Source organism: Phocoena sinus, chromosome 3 (genome assembly GCF_008692025.1).
Source record: "Phocoena sinus isolate mPhoSin1 chromosome 3, mPhoSin1.pri, whole genome shotgun sequence".
NCBI lineage: Eukaryota > Metazoa > Chordata > Mammalia > Artiodactyla > Phocoenidae > Phocoena > Phocoena sinus.
In genome coordinates this window covers 84,836,745-84,849,155 of record NC_045765.1, presented here as the reverse complement: position 1 = coordinate 84,849,155, position 12,411 = coordinate 84,836,745, and the positions used below count along the sequence as shown (strand labels likewise).

Here is a 12,411-nt window from a genome sequence, read left to right as displayed (position 1 = left end):
GGTCGGTGTCTTAGATTTGTAGTTTGTACCAAGAGAGTAGCAGGAAGCCTGGATCTGTCTCAAGAGAAGGCGTGGAGGCTGAGAGCTCGGCAGCAATGGGGAGGGAGAAGCAATAGGTCTGGACAGCGGGTGATAGAACCAGATGAAGGATTGACAGAGAGCCCTGGGGTGCTGAGTGCTGACTTAGGGAAAGAGACCCAGGAGATGAGCTTTTGAGAAAGAAGAATGGAGTAATGGCAAAATCCATGGGGATGGATTACTCCAGAAGTTCTTTCCAAAGCTGGCTTTGCTGGTGATTTTGAAATTCACCAGTGTTATACGGGCTCATTTAAGGCATGGTTGATGGATTGCCTTCACCTGGGGGGCAAGTGGAACGTCAGATGCTAGTCCCTAATGCAGAGTGTGGTTTTTGTCTTAATCACCAAGCTTTTTTTTTCAGGATTTTTAATAGGGTGACTGGCATTTTGCCTGAGAGCAATAGGGTCTTAAGATAAAGTATTGAACGTCTGATGTTTCTAGGAATTAGATTGTTAACAGGCACAGTAAATGGATCAGGTGGTTCATTTTTCTTTGCAGTCTGGATTATGTACAAGTTGGCCTGGGCAAATTAGGAACCATCTATTGAGAATTAAGTATTTATTACTCTGCCCAGGCTCTGATTTCTTCAAATTCAAAGATGAAGAATTTTGAACGAAAAAGAGGTTTTCAGAAGCTTCTAAAAAGGTGGTGTAGACTAATGGTTTTAGTCATAGCTCTTTAAGTTGTTTTTACCACCTCTCAGAGGGACTTAAATTTCAGCTGTCTGAGGCTGGCTAATTACTGAGGTAAAGTCAAAAGTTGTTCTGTGCTCAGAGAGGACAGGGGAATAAAAGCAGTGAACCACAAAACTGTGTCAGGAAAGTTTACTTTTCATGGTCATTGAATTAACGAAGGAACATGGCAGCTCTGGTCCGTCTCTGTCTGTCTTCGTGTCACCCTGGGCCTCGGTGCCACAAAGGGAGAGACTCTTGTCAGACCCAAGCACCTTTTCCACCAGAGGGGAGCTGGCAAAACAGAATGCTCCTTGATTAGAAAAAAAAAAAAGGCTGGAAATTGCTAATCCTCACTTTCCACTCACTTGCTTAAAATGTGACAATTGTGTTTCTGGGGTGTCCTTTGAGAGACACAAGGATGAGAAGTGGAGTCGGGGGCAGAAAACACAATGCCTGCCTTTTTTCCCTCTGGAGACAGAGAGAGAGCAGAATGATTTGCAGGTGGCCCCACCTGCAGCCACAAGGAATGCAACGACTTGGAAAAGAGCTCTACTTTTTTTTTTTTTAATTATTGCAAAAAAAGAATGAGAAGAAAATGCTAATAGTTGCAGCTAGAAAATATGCCTGGGAGTATGGCCTTTATCATCTGCTTTTGAAGTAGGGGTTGAGAAAGAGATGAAGCCAGGGAGAGTGCCCAGAGGGCTGCTCAGGCGTACAGAGCGCCGTGGGCACCAGGACACATTTGGCACCTGAGGGAGAAACTTTTCTGTAAAGTCATTTCAAACTTGCTCGGTGATTTGGTGAGAATAATTTACATGGTCTTCTAAATGGTATATTCCTGTTTCATCTCCAGACAAGAGCACAAGAGATATTTATAAAGACCTTAGCCTCTGTTTAGGGATGTCTAAATGCATTCTGGTAATTAACTTAACTTTGATCCAATGCAGTGCTTTTTCTTGGTAAAATAAAGAAATCAGTGAAGGTTCTGGAACACTCTCCCCATTGAGACCCCTATCATTAATATCAAACTGAATTATTTCAATGGATATTGTTAAGTCTGTTTTTTTTTTTTAAATCTCCTATCTGGTTTTCCTATTAACAAATAATATTAACTATCTATTAATAAGAGTTCAAAGTGAAAAACTAATTTATTAGCGCAATGCTTATCTTCTCTCATAAAACAAAACCTAAAAGTGTTCTATATAAGACTGTCCACATGCTGGTAATATTCTTGTCATAATCTGCATCTCAGTTCCTCACTATATTGTTAGGAAGGCTTAGTCACGTGGCACAAGTAATAAAGAGAAGAGACCACAGTTCAGCTTCCATAACAATGAATGGATTACGTACATTCAACTCCTCTTGCCATTTTTATGTATCTCTCTTCCCTGAAACCCAGAAGGGAAAGAGTGAGGTAGAATTACTATTTAGCTGAAAAGAATCACAGGCTAATATGTACTAGATATACTGTCACCCTCCTCTTGTCCCTGTTTCCTGGTATTTCCTCAGTTGTGGTGTCTGTGAAATGGACTGGTTCAATATCAGACCTGGAGTTATGAAAGGAAGTATGATTCTTTTCATAAAGGGAGAAACAGATATATTTAATCATTTCATATGAACATTGAATTTCATCAATATAGAGCATCCGGTACCAGTCCGCTGCCTGGGGGTTGAGGACCCCGAGTTAGACTATCCAGTGACATTGGCCCCTAACGAAAAGACTGTGGAATCCTTGAGAAAGGCAAGGTATTGTCATGCTTGATATAGGATACTGCACCCCACAATTCTTCCCAGCCACACTCTTGCAACTCGAAGGTTGCAAATTCAGGTGCCTACTTGGCCAGGAGAGGAAACTGAGTGACTGAAGTGGGAAGGTGTGAGAAATGAATAGGGAAAGATGGGAACCATGGTAAACAGGAAAGAATGTCTCATGGTGTGAGGGTGGAGTTACCACTCAGACTAGTACTTAATGGAAATGAAGCCTAGTGTTACCCTTTTGATTTTTTAAATGAGAAATAAGAAACCTAAATTTTCATGTGAATTTGCCCAATTTTTTAAGGTTGGCAATTTATTAAAACATTTAACAGCGCTGAACTATCCTTGCCTATTGGCTGCCTTAGAGGGCACTCTTATTTTTCTTGCATAAAAGCCCCCTCACTGAAGATGACCATTGCTTTAACTTTACCTGCAAGCCCTAGCTTCTCTAAACTCTGGAACAGACCTCCCCCTGCCCATCTGTTTCTCAGAAGGAAGCTCATGTGACACAGCTAGCTGGTACAGACCCTGACATAACATCACAGCATATCCAGGGCAAAAGATGAGCAGGGCCTTGGGGCAGGCATAGAACGAGGACAGTCCCATTTTTGCCATAGACAGAAAGTGGCATTTTGATCTCCTAGTTCTGCTACTATGATAATATAAGGGGACACCTGAGGCTGCAGGGTTAGGATGGTACCCACTGCCACAAAATGGCCCTGTCTGTCTCTGGTGGAATTCTCCTTCCTGTGAGGGAGCACTTAGGCCAGGGAAGTTGTGGGTAAGAGATCTGAAAATGGTCTAAATATCCTTTTTAAAAAATCCTCTTAAGATGGTCTAAAACCTTTTCCCCCATTCTAAAATATACTCTTTCTGAAACCCAGCCCAACTCCCTTTATTTGTGTTAGCATATTTGCCCTTGAGTGTGCCTGGGTGAGTTTACTCTGTCACCTAAGAAGCAAAAGAAAGCAAATTCAATTTTATGTAAGTAGTGAAAGAAAAATACCATCAAGAATCTTCAGAGCAGCAATTGTAGATGTTTTGCACCAGGGGAATTGAGAATGTGCTTTGTGAAAATGACAAAAGGTTGCTAACAAGAGTCAACAAACCAGTTTGGGAACCGATGTCCCATAAAAATGATGGCCACTTGACAAGGTATGGGTGCCATAAAGGGCACTGGTACACAGCAGAGACCTCAGGTCCTATCTTTACAATGAGGCAGACATCAGTTCACTCAAAATGGCTTACAATTGATGTCTTTGCTATTCTCCTACCTAAAGCAGTGTCTCATTATTTGAATATTGAAACATGGAATCAAACAAACCGATCAATCTATTTCTCCTAGTTATTTGCATTTCAAATTAGGGAGGTCTTTTAAAATATTCATGTTCTTTGACTCAGTAACACCACTTGCAGGAATTTAGTCCAAGGAAACAATTCTACACAATAGCAAAAAACAGAAAACAAGCTAAATATTCAGTAATAGTGGAACGGTGAAGTAAACCACAGTCTATGATCTCAGTGAAATGTTATACAACCATTGCAATGATTATAAGGACTATGCAATAACATAGAAAATACTTCTGTTAAAATGTTGTCAGAAAGGCAAGATGTAAAATTCGAAACAAGCATGATTTTATATTATACAAACCAGCCAACTAGCGAGCAACAAAATCCTCTGTACAGGAAATACAGGATTACAGGAAAATTCATTGAAAAGTTAACAGTAACACTGTCTGGGTGATATCAGTTTTTCTCTTCTTTCCTTAATTTTCTGTATTTTCTAAAATGAGCATATATTACTTGTGTAATGAAAAAATGTATACATTTAAAAATGGGGCTCAGTCCCAACACTTTAGAAAACGATAGCTAGGGACTTCCCTGGTGGCACGGTGGTTAAGAATCTGCCTGCCAATGCAGGGGACATGTGTTCAATCCCTGGCCCAGGAAGATCCCACATGCCGCGGAGCAACCAAGCCCGTGTACCACAACTCCTGAGCCCGTACGCCACAACTACTGAAGCCCGCACACTCTAGGGCCCTCGTGCCGCAACTACTGAGCCCGCGTGCTGCAACTACTGAAGGCCGCGTGCCTAGAGGCTGTGCTCCACAATAAGAGAAGCCACCGTGATGAGAAGCCCGCGTGCTGCAACGAAGAATAGCCCCCACTCGCCGCAACTAGAGAAAGCCTGGGTGCAGCAATGAAGACCCAAACGCAGCCAAAAAAAAAATAAGAAGAAAAAGAAAATGACAGCTAACACAAAATGAAGCAGTCTCTTCAACAAAGTGGATGTAGGGTTATCATTAGCAGGATTTTCTAAAGCGAAAATGTTCATCCTGCGCAATAATGATCCAAAAGCACTGCTTGTGAGGAGGGGAGATAACGCCAACATTTCCCTCAAATAACTCTGCCAACACTGTGCCCAGAATCAAGTTAATTATTCCAAGGATGGTTTACAACCCGAAGCAAGAGATTTTCTTATTTTTATCATAATCTCAGTGAAACCTTGTACATGTGGCACCATCAGTGAGAAAATTAACCTTATTAAAATCCAGCTACAGTATTAAATAAGGGATTTCCATGGAAGCAGATTCAGAAAGTTGAATGAATGTGATGTGAAGTGGAATTTCCTTTCATTTTGTACCCCCTCCCCTCATAAACCTCTACCCTTCAATTTCATCAAGTGATCCTTTGTTCTGACATTCTGGGCAGGAAGTATGGAGAGAACTGATCAACTTTCCTAACACCTCTTGTGAGTTTTGAATATGCACGTGTTGGAATACATCAAACACATCTGCTTCAAGACAGTCCATGCTAAATAACCTCACCATGTGTAATTCATACACCACACCAGCTCCCTTCCTCTTGTCTCCCCTTCATATAATAGCAACTCACACAGACACACACTAGAGTTTTCCCAGCCTGATATTTAAAATGGAGGAAAACAAATTTGCAACAGGAACGTGAAAAGCACTATGTTGCTACATCCAAATAACCATCAAGAGAGAAATAAATCAAATTCAGCAAGTGAGAGGAGAGATGGGAAAGGGAGAGGACTGAGAGGAGAGGAGCGAAATTTAGGCTGGAAATTCCATTGTGTGGTTTTCAAAGGCTTTTCTGAGCTTTCTATTATCACCTTACAAATAGCCTATTGAGTAGAAAAGGATGCAAATATTTGTTTTGGGTTTCTTGCTACCTTCTTCTAGAAGATGGAGAGAAATGTTAAAGAGGATATTTTATTATTCTTGTATCATTTTTGCTTTATTTCACTGAAGTGGCCAAAAGACACAAAGTGAACACACAAAAACAAGCATTACTATTGATGCCACATTGACTTACTTTTTCATCTTGTTTTCTTCGCTTGTGTGGCTCAGGCTACTAGAAGAAATGTATTGATTGGTCGACAATTACTCCTAAGATCCTTCCGTAGGGATGTGTGTGAATTAAGTTTGTATGTTTTAAGAATTAAGTTTGAAGTAGACAAAGTTTATATTAGCTTTCCCTAGTCATTATCATCTTTCCTTTCATTTGTACAAATTAAATACTACATGCTTTCCCCTGGCCTCTTTCCTAGTTTGGTTGTATCTGAAAAGTCTTCAAGTTTGCCACGGCTTATCCTCAGGGGAACAGAATCACCGGCGTTGACATCTGCAACAAGGCTTCAAATTTGGTTCTGAAAGTAACCTGGGCAGAATTATTTTCTGTCTTTGAGCATTAGTTTACTTATTTGAGTCTGTTCAAAAAACAAGGTTAATAGTACAGAGCTTAATTGAATGGAATTCCCAAGATGTTAAGTTAAACATCATTTATGGAAAACCGCATTTAGTTCATAAGCTCATCAGCAACACTCAACAAGGACATGAGGATGCATGTCCTACCACTAAATACTGCCTCACAAATCCAGCAAGTCCTTCCCTTTCCTAACTGGTTTTCGATTCACAAAGGGATCTGACCTTTACCCTATGGTTTCTTATTTCCTTTAAAAGTCAGAAAAAAGTTATGAAAGAGTTTACTAAAATGTCTTATAAAAGACTGTCCATGCCTCAAAAGCTGGCTCTTGCCTCTCAGCTTTTCTCTTCATCCATTTCCACTGGGATTTGAAACATTACTTTAGTTCCCAAGTCAGGGAGGACATTTCTCTTTATTTCCCACATATTCCTCTGACCGGAGCATATATTTAAAATAGCAGTAGCTTGCAAAATTGAATAAACAATTCCACAGGTGTTCCAGTGCCCACTCAGACTTATCAGGAGGTGTGGAGATGGCCTCTGAATGGCTGGGAGACTGGCACAGTGGTGCTAGAATTAACCAATGTGAGAGTTCCTCAGTGAGTTGTTTCTCAATTAAAAAAATAAAACAAAAATAGGGCCCCATAGCTACTGTGCCCTGTGTTAAGAACATTATGCATTACCTATTCCAATCTGAACGATTCCCTGGCCTCTATGAACCCTTCGTTTTTCCTCCCAGTCGCTCTGTCCCAGGAGGAATTTTGCTGTGTGACCCTAGCTGCCAGCCCAAATCTTTACTGGTCTCAGGTCCTTAGTGATTCCACTAACATCCACCCCGAAAACTTTGACACTTCCTTTTATAGTGACATAGGACAGACCATCTCTTTGTGATTGTCCCAATGAAAATGGAATACAGCTAGTGCGTGCGTGTGCGTGCGCACACACGCACACACACACACACACGCACACACACCCCATACACATACAAATTCTTCTCTTGCTTCCAAACCCAAATGCTTTTACTTTCCTTTGATTTTCAGCATGCCTTTTTGGGAGTGAAGAGCTTCATTGTTCGAGGCAAGTTTCAGTGAATGGGTCATTTCCTGGCCTTCTGCATTGCGAACACACTCAGGATAACAATTAATGAGAGGAAGGGTTTTTATGATAGCGTCCAGCTTCCGGTTTTCAGCTCTTAGATTCTCCCTATATGCGCACGGATCCTATTACCTCTGGGAGAGCTCTTATTAATCTCAGTGTCAGAGCTGTTTCAACAAATCTACTGTAATAATGAAAAGTCATCTTATCACACTTTGCTCTCAGTAAATTTACCATTCTTTGATAAGGTTGCAAACAACTGGGAAGTAATTGATCTGTAATTAGCGTGGCAACTGCTGAAGAGAGTCTGGGCTGGGGTTTCAACATTTATCTGCCCAGCACAGCACATCCTTCTCCCCGATGCTAAATTATTTAGCATTCCTTTCAAATACAAATGGTCTCAATGGGTTCTCCATTATTTTAAGAACTTTCTGAAGAGGAGGCTAACATTTAAATTTGTGATTATCTGTCACCAGTGCAGTGCTTAGAGGAGCTGGGAGTGGAGAGGGATCATTTTTCACACATGACTTGCCTGCTGAAGCCAGCCTGTGCTATGAATGGAGAAGGACGGGGGCTCTTTGATCTGAACCAAACTCGCGCAATTTATCTTTCAAATGCACTAAAGCTTTTGATAAATGTCAATTTGACAATTAAATTCTTCAAGGGCCACAATATATCACCATCACAGTGTCTATTTTTGAGGGTTGGTCAGCCATGACATCTTTCAGCAGACTGCAGCAAGCAGAAGTCAGAGGAGAAATGATAGCTCTCAGGCTTTGCTCTTCTACACGTGGTATTTTTGTCTCTTGCTGAGTAAAAGAGCTGTGATCTTTTCCTTCAAGACAGGGCACAGCTCTGACGGCAGAGTTTAGGGTTTGGCTTGCAACCCAAAGGGATTGTGTTTGAGATCTGTCCTCTGTCATTTCTCTGATAGTTCAGGGGAGAAATGAATGAAATTTTTCTTGTCATTTGCCCTTTCTGACAGTCTATTTGCTACATTAATATATATATATGTATAGTCTACTATATTAATATATATATGAATATATATGTATTTCTCTTCTCAAAGGTATTTTCCTTTGTGTTTTGCAAGAGACAAGACAAGGCAAGCCTGCCGTTCTCACAAGTCTCAAAGTTGGTAGGAGGGCAGAAGTAGGATCACTGAGTTAGGACTTTGGTTTTATGTAAAACCCAGTTTAATGACAAAAGTCATTGTTAAGTCAAAGAGTGTAGATCGTAGTTGCAGGTTGAAGGGAATGGAGAAAATAAACGGTAGGCATGAGGGTTTGAGGTGAGATTTCACCTTCAAGGCCATTTCAATCTTTTAGGGTACAGGAACTACAAAGTTATTTCATGCCTAAGCCTGGATCTTTCTATGCTTCTTTGAGAACTAAAATAGCTATCAGATCATGAAGAAGGACTGGTTCCTGCCTTCTCAGGGTTGATGTTCAAAAGCACTTCTCCCCTTTGCTCTTTTTGCTCCATGAAAACTCAACCCTTACTGGAAGAATAACAACTGTAATGTGACATTTTGAAATGTTTCACATGAAAGATTATCGCGAACTCCATGGTTACGAAGGAGTTTCTGAAGTGCTGACAAAGGAAGATGCTTTGGATGGAGCAGCAATGCCTCTGTGATCACCTTTTAAGCTCTTCCGTCATCACAGATAGTGCTGCCATGGCCCAGTGTGGTCCCACCACCCAGACATTTGGCACGGATATGATTCTATCTTTTGCAAAACTGACATTTCAGTATGATTGTGAAGAAGACTAAAGCTCCCTCATCAGTTGGCTGACGTGCTGAAAATACAGACATAAGATGCTGCTCTGATGTCTGCGTGGTACCTTTTCTCAAGAACTGAGGAGAATTGCTATAATCCTTACTATCTCTAAGAAAAAGTAAAAAAGAACCAACTGACTGAGTGTCTTGAGGGCATCTCACTGTTTCCAACACAGATTAATTTTTTGGATGGGCTATCATGCACTATTGTCAATCAAACCCTCCTAGAATCATAACGTAACATCAGCCCTCAGTACAGCGTACTGTACTCACTAGAGTCATGAGTGCTGAAAGTTAGCTACAAAAGAAATGGAGGTCACGTCCCTGACCTTCAAAATGTTTGCAGTCTCTAACTTTTTTGTAAGGACTGAGAATAACAATTATTCTGTAGTTGGAGCTACCAGAGGATATCTGTCATATGCTTAAGGTTATTTCATGATGGCAAAACTGGATGTAATGACAGGAAAAAAAAAGTTATTTTGGTCAACGCCATTTCAAAGTACAGTTCTAAATAGCACCAACAACTCTAGTTGAAATTTAGCAAGTGATCATTTAGCTCATCTATGGCAGCCGTGTAATATTTAGTTCTTTGTTCTGCTGTGCCTATTATTGTAAGGTACACACATGCCCTGCAAGTAAAATTCTCTTTTTTGTTTTTCTCGTATTTTCTCCAACCGTATCTTATTGGATACACTTAATAGATCAGTAAGTAGGTAAACCTCTGCTGATGGATAAACAATTATCCATTTTAAGTACCGATATTCAGACATTCCATATATCATAATGCATTTTTTAAGAGATGGGCAACGTCCTTTGGAACGATATTGCTGATGTAATAAACTTCAAACTTTCATTCTCTATGTAAATTGTCTACTGAAATATCACTAAATTAATCATTGACATTAAACATATGAAATCAGATTAAAAAATTAATCCATAATTGAAAATTTCATCATTTACCCCCAAATAGCGCTTGGTAAGTGTCTCATGTTATCTAACACTCTCCCCTGCATCACTGGATGAACTGCTTCCAGAACTGCCCAGATTTTGTCCTTTTCACTGACTTTTGATACATCACACACTGTAGTAGGCGGAGTCTGAGGCAGAAGCACAAATATAGGCCAAGATATCACATCTAAATATTTAAAAGTTACACATGTCTAAAAATTATAAAAGTTACACATTAAAACTAGCACTCAATAAAATATGTTTATTCTTCTACTTTGGTAAATATATGATCATAATAACAAAATTGAGTAACGTGTTAAAAAAAGTAGAGTTTCTATATGACTGAAAGTCAGCAAAATATAAAATGACAGAATTCAGTTACTTTTACACATGTCTGGATGTTTTGGTGATGTACTGCTGATGTTTGGATGGATAATAAGACATATATAATTCATAAGTTATTATATATATGTATCCCCTAAAATTCTTTTTCTTGCCTTCCTTTCAACAAAATTATATTGCTTTATTTATTTTTAAAAAATTGTATTTAGGTGAAATTCACATAACATAAAAGTTACCATTTTAAAGTGAACAATCAATGGCACTTAGTATGTTCACCATGTTGTGGAATCTAGTTCCAAAACATTTTCAGGACCCCAAACAGAAACCCCACCCCCTAAGTACTAACTCACCGTTTGTCACTCCTCCAACACCTGGCAACCATGAACAAAATTATATTGTAATGATTAAGAATTTTTTCATACATTTTTGTTCTACTGCCAAAAATCATCATGTGTTAAATGTGAAAGGTACTAGTAATCAAATATATGAAATTCAAATACATTTTTTATCAAAAACTTAAATCACTGGGTGGGAAGGAGGGGACTCTGCCCTGCAGATGCTGGACCCGCTGGCATCACGGGTGTGGCTGCCCTGCTGTACCTGTGACGTTGGGGCAGAGAGGAAGCAGCTATTTCTATGCTTTAGTGCTCAGAACAGTGGGTGCTAAGAATGGTTTGTAGCTGGACATTGCAAAAAAAGCCAAAAAAAACCCCACTTAAATAAAACATAAAAATTATTATTGGGTTGGCCAAAAAGTGCCTTCAGTTTTTAAGTAAAAATAAGAAACATTTTTCATTTTCACCAAGGACATTATTGAACAATGTATTCACTGTTTTGTTCCACTACCTTCTGCCATTTTTCAGGCAACTTCATAATTCCATCTTCCCAAAACTTTTTATCTTTTTGAGCAAAGAACTGCTCCAGGTGCCTTTTACAGTCTTCCAGGGAATTGAAATTTTTTCCATTAAGAGAATTTTGTAAAGACCGAAACAAATGGAAATCCGAAGGTGCAATGTCTAGTGAATATGGCAGATGAATCAGAACTTCCCAGCCAAGCTGTAACAGTTTTTGTCTGGTCATCAAAGAAACATGCGGTCTTGCGTTATCCTGATGGAAGATTATGCATTTTCTGTTGACTAATTCTGGACCCTTTTTGTTGAGTGCTGCTTTCAGTTGGTCTAACTGGGAGCAGTACCTGTTGGAATTTATCATTTGGCTTTCCAGAAGGAGCTTATAATAGAAGACTCCCTTCCGATCCCACCATATACACAACATCACCTTCTTTGGATGAAGACCGTCCTTTGGTGTGGTTGGTAGTGGTTCATTTTGCTTGCCCCACGGTCTCTTCCATTCCACCTTGTTGTACAGTATCCACTTTTCATCACCTGTCATAATTTGTTTTGAAAACAGAACATTTTCGTTACGTTTCTGTAGAGAATCGCACATGGAAATATGGTCATGGTCAAGAAGGTTTAGCTTCACTTATGTGGAACCCAAACATCAAAGCAATTAACATAACCAAGCTGGTGCAAATGATTTTCAACACCTGATTTGGATATTTTGAGTATGTTGGCTGTCTCCCACGTGGTATATGATTGTTCTCAATTAATGTCTCAATTGGATCGCTATCAACTTCCACTGGTCTACCTGACCATGGAGCATAGTCCAGTGACAAATCTCCATCATGAAACTTCAAAAACCACTTTTGACAAGTTCGATCAGTCACAGCACCTTCTTCATACACTGCACAAATCAAATCTTTTTTTGCGTTTCAGCTGCATTTTTACCATTCTTGAAATGATAGAGCATAATATACCGAAAACGTTGCTTTTTTCCTCCATCTTAATATTAAAATGGCTACCAAAAATTCACCGATTTTGATGTTTTTTTTTTTAATGCAAGCTGATATGACAGCTGTCACAATACAATCTAACAAAATTGTTTCGAATGAAATTAAAGACAACTAAGCACTACTAGAGCCAGCTTACGGAAAAAACCGAACAAACTTTTT

General features: G+C 39.6%; 1 non-coding gene across 1 annotated transcript; it reads left to right on the top strand.

Annotated features, from left to right (window-relative positions):
- The first annotated feature begins 10,955 nt into the window (after positions 1–10,955).
- Positions 10,956–11,090, top strand: LOC116752422. The gene has a single exon (XR_004349493.1). It is a non-coding gene; the product is annotated as a small nucleolar RNA SNORA43 (small nucleolar RNA).
- Positions 11,091–12,411: the final 1,321 nt, after the last annotated feature.